Below are 5,000 nucleotides of genomic sequence, written 5' to 3' on the forward strand. Positions count from 1 at the left end.
CTCCGACCCCCAGAGGCATGTGTCGTTGGCCAATTCCTATCGGGCGATGGGTAGAATCCTTTGTAGACGACTTAAATAAGCGACGGGGTATTATAAGTGGCAGAGTGGCCTTGCTGCCACGATCCACTGAGATTCATCCCCATATCGCATCGATTCATCCACCCATCTTTTTCCCCTTTTCTTTCCACCCAAATATTTCTAATTCTACCCCCACACACTTCTGAGGTTAGGATTGTCCACGCGTGGCCCCAGGTATGCCCCTAAGTGTTAACTGCCCCAACGGTTGCCTGAGTATGGTTATGCGTGTTGCCCAAGTGAAGTGTTCCTATCCGTGCACATTGAGTGCCACTAAGTGTACACGTTGCCACGACCTGCCCAACATAGGCCCATGGACTTAGGCCATTGGGCTAAGTAAGGTCCAAGTTCTAGAGTTTTCTACAAAGGTGTAGTAACTCTAGATAATTTTATTGTAGATATTTCTAGAAGATATTTATAGGAGATATTTTGGTAGAGATTTCTAGAGTTCTCCACTAAGGAGGTGGGAAGCTTCTAGTTTCCTCCCCAACTGTTGGATGGAGGACGTTTGTAAATATCTTAGCCATCCATTGTAACTTGGGGTGCCTACAAATAGGTGTTGCCTCATTTGGCAAAGACACTCACCAAGGACCAACCAAGAGTGTTCAACCGAGCAAGTGAGTTCTCAAGCCTTGTACTCAAGAGCTCTCTAGTGCAATACAAGTTCATTCTTCTCAAACTCACTCTTGTGTTCACTTCTTCTCTTCCCAAGTCCCTTAAGGAAAGTGGTTAGGCTGACTTAGTGCTAGTGGGAGTGCTAAGAGCCGGCGCGGTCTCTTAGAAAGGTCTAAGGCCATGACAGTTGTGGGGTCAGAGCTTCGGGAGCCAAGCTTGTGGGATATGAGACAGGAGAGCTAAAACTGTGGAATAGAGACCAACACCTATATAAGTAAGCAACGAAGGAGCGAAGGCAAGTCCATCGACTTTGGCATCGCTATGAGGTCTCGCTAAGCTCAAGGGGAGCAAGTATTGGGCGAGGCAAAGTGGTGCCTGAATGTTACGGAGCAAGTATTGGCGAGGCAAAGTGGTGCATGAATGTCGCGGAGCAAAGTGGGGAGGAGCTTGATGGCCAGATGGGGGAGCTCAAGGGGTCCCTACAAGGTGCTCTCAACACCATAGTAAGTAACCAAGAGGAGATGGTTGCCACCTTCAAGGCTCAAGTATGCAAAGGGGTTGGATAAGGTGGATGCTTGTATTGGAGAAGAAGTATGGGAAGAGTAGGAGGACAGCGGCAAGGGAAGCCACTACCTCTCATGAATTGTCTAAAGGAGAGGCACTAAGGCACAAGCTTGATAGGGATTGCCCCAGGAGGAAAGCTCTTAGTGCCCTATTGGAGGAAGAGGGCCAAGAGGAAGAGCCACCTTGCATGGGGTCCCCAATGCAGTGTGGTGCCACCAAGGCTGAGATAGGGGTCAAGGCCCTTAACTCTCCAAAGGGGTTGATGTGTGCAAAAAGGTGCTTCAATGGGAAGCCCACACAGGCGAAGGTAGATACAGGAGCCACACACAACCTTGCCTTGACGAAGGAGGCAAAGGAACTCGGGCCAAGGGCATCCTAAGGCTATCAACTCCAAAGAATGCCCCATACATAATGTTGCTCAAGGGGTGGAGACGAACCATAAGACTAAAGGGGTTCTCTAACACCATCCAGGGGCTAGGTGCTTACTTTCCCATGGACGGGAGGGCAAGACAAGGAGAATTTGGGAGCAAGCCATCCATGCCAAGAAGAAGAAGATGCAAACAAGAGAACGGAGACAACCAGGCGACATTGTAGGAGGCTCAAGTTATGTGACTACAACAAAAACCCCAATAAGCGTTACTCCTAGCGAGAGGGAGGCTAATTTGGTTGTTGATCCAATCATCTAGAGACATAAACTATCTCCTTACGTGGAGTATTTAGTCAAGTGGAAGGGGCGACCAGAGGGCGAGACGAGATGGGTGACAACTGGCATTCTGAGACGGCTCATGAATAAAAGTACCACAAGGAGGTTACGACGAGGGCATCACAGATTTAGGTGGGGGAGAGTGTCACAACCTGCCAACATAGGCCCACGAGCCTAGCTCACAAAGCCCATAGACTTAGGCCATTGGGCGCAGTAAGGTCCAAGTTCTAGAGGTTTATACAAAGGTGTAGTAACAATAGATATTTTATGGTAGATATTTGTAGAAGATATTCTTAGGAGATATTTTGGGAGAGATTTCTAGAGCTCCGCTAAGGAGGTGGGAAGCTTCTAGTTTCCTCCCCAGCTGTTGGATGGAGGACATTTGTAAATATCTTAGCCATCCATTGTAACTTGGGGTAGGTGTTGCCTCATTTGGTAAAGACACTCACTAAGGACCAACTAAGAGTGTTCAACCAAGCAAGTGAGTTCTCAAGCCTTGTACTCAAGAGTTTTCTAGTGCAATACAAGTTCATTATTCTCAAACTCACTCTTGTGTTCACTTTTTCTCTTCCTAAGTCCCTTAAGGAGGGTGGTTAGGCTGACTTAGTGCTAGTGGAAGTGCTAAGTGCCGGTGCGGTTGCTTAGAAAGGTCTAATGCTGTGACAACGTGCTCTTGAATGGCCCAAGTGTGCGCCTACACGTGCCCCCAAGTGTTGGCTGCATGTGCCCACGTGTACACCTTGAATGGCCGCACAACACCCCAAGTGTTGACTACATGTGTACATTGAATGGCCCAAGTGTTGCCTAAATATGCCCATGCATGCCCACAATTGTTGCCTAAGTGTGCACCCAAGTGTGCCTGTGCATGCTCTTGAATGCCCCAAGTGTTGCCTTTAGTGTGCCTATACGTGCCCCCAAGTGTTGAATAAGTGTGTCTACGCGTGCACCCAAGTGTAGCCCAAGTGTCACCTAATTGTGCTCTTGAATGCCCCAAATGTTGCCTAAGTGTGCCCTTGAATGCCACAAGTGTGCACATATAAGTGCCCATGACTATGCCTACGCGTGCCCCCCCTAAGTGTGCCTAAGTGCATATGAAGGCATTGCACAAGGCAGCAGTACTGCACGCATGGCCGAACAAGGTGCATGCATGGTGGCAGGCTTGAGCCTTGAAGGTGGCAAGCATGGTTGCACGGACGCTGTCGTGCACATGGGTGCAAGCATGGTTGTGCTACCTCGCACAAGATTGCAAGCCAGCGCACACATGACTGTGGGCAAGGTTGCATTATCGAGCTCATGGATGCAGGCATGGCTGCACATGTCGCGTGCATGATGGCAAGCTTTCTTGCACACGGCTGCACTACCGAGCACACATATGGCTGGCATGGCCTAACAATGTGTAGGTTGTCGCTTGGGTGGTAGCAAGCAAGGCTGACGTGGATGCTGGCTATCATGCATTGGTGCAGGCATAGCTGCACTACCATGCGAAAGGCAGCTGGCATGGCCGCACAAGGTGTAGGCATCACTGCGGGCAAGGTTGCATTAGCGCGCGTAAGGCTGTGGCATCGAGGCAGGCAGCCGTGCACATGGATGCAGTGGTGGCATTAATACCGCACACATGGTTGCGTGCAACCTTGCGCATGGTTGCGGGTAGGGCTCCACTATCGCGAGTATGGGTGCAGGTTACCGCGCGCACATGGCTAGCGGTAAGGGTGCACCACCATGCGTAAGGTGGCAGGCAACAACACACATTGCTACGGGAATGGGTGCACAACTGCACGCAAGGTGATAGGCATGGCCACACATGGCTGCAGGCAATGGTGCAGGTTGTGCGCGCTGGGCTGCTGCCCGTGTCGCACTTCCACGTACATGGCTGCTAACACGGTTGTACATGCCCTGCACAAGGTTGTGCGCTTCGCCGCACATGCCGGGCGAAAGGTTGCAGGCTTGGCGCACATGACAAGCAGATGGCTGCACAGCCACGTCCAAGGTTACCTTCCATGCCACACATGTCGCTCACTTAGCTGCACTAACGCGCGCAAGGTTACTGTCATGGCCACACATGCCGTGCCCCTGGCTGACCTACCACTCGCAAGGTTATTTGCGTTGCTGCACACCGCCCTCCAGGTTGCATGCACGGCTGCATATGCCAGGCCCATCGCTGCCTCACCGCGCGCTTGGTTTTGGAAGTTGCCAGACGTGCCACGCAAGAGGTTGCAGGAAAGGCTGCATCACCGCGTGCAAGGTTGCATTGCGTAGTCGTATAGGCATCGTGCATGGCTACATTGCCACGTGCAAGTTTGCTGGCATGGCCTCCCATGCGAAAATCATGATGGCTGGCAGGCCGCACATGCCACGGGCATTTCAGCACATGGTGCGTGCAAGGTTGCAGGCATTGCTGCACTTTCGTGCCCTTGTCTGCAGTCCACCGTGCACATACTCTTCCCGAGGCCCCTGTCAATGTCTCCAGACTTCCTAACATTGCTGTTAACCGCCACGTCTCGATTCAGGAATTTTAACCCGATTCCCTTTCGGAGTAAGTGCGCGTACACGCTCTTTGACGGGCTTCCCCCATCCCTTAGGATCGACTAACCCATGTGCAAGTGCCGTTCACATGGAACCTTTCCCCTCTTCGGCCTTCAAAGTTCTCATTTGAATATTTGCTACTACCACCAAGATCTGCACTGACGGCTGCTCTGCCCGAGCTCATGCCCCAAGTTTTATGGTGACCGCCGTACCCTCCTACTTATCAGGGCCTAGCAGTTGCCCCGACGGCCGGGTATAGAGTGCGCGCTTCAGTGCCATCCATTTTCGGGGCTAGTTGATTTGGCAGGTGAGTTGTTACACACTCCTTAGCGGATTTTGACTTCCATGACCACCGTTCTACTATCTTAATCGACTAACACCCTTTGTGGGTTCTAGGTTAGCGTGCAATCCGGCATCGTAACCCAGCTTTCGGTTCATCCCGCATCGCCAGTTCTGCTTACCAAAAATGGCCCACTTGGAGCTCTCAATTCCATGGTGCGGCTCAACAAAGCAACCATGC

General features: G+C 51.4%; 1 non-coding gene across 1 annotated transcript in view; it reads left to right on the forward strand.

Moving 5' to 3' along the window:
- LOC122092536 overlaps positions 1-158 on the forward strand; it is a 3,285-nt gene extending 3,127 nt beyond the window's left edge. Inside the window, exon 1 of the ribosomal RNA XR_006144193.1 lies at positions 1-158. This exon is cut by the window's left edge and continues 3,127 nt beyond it. This is a non-coding gene — a ribosomal RNA (28S ribosomal RNA).
- Positions 159-5,000: the final 4,842 nt, after the last annotated feature.

Source organism: Macadamia integrifolia, chromosome 10 (genome assembly GCF_013358625.1).
Source record: "Macadamia integrifolia cultivar HAES 741 chromosome 10, SCU_Mint_v3, whole genome shotgun sequence".
Taxonomy (NCBI): Eukaryota; Viridiplantae; Streptophyta; class Magnoliopsida; order Proteales; family Proteaceae; genus Macadamia; species Macadamia integrifolia.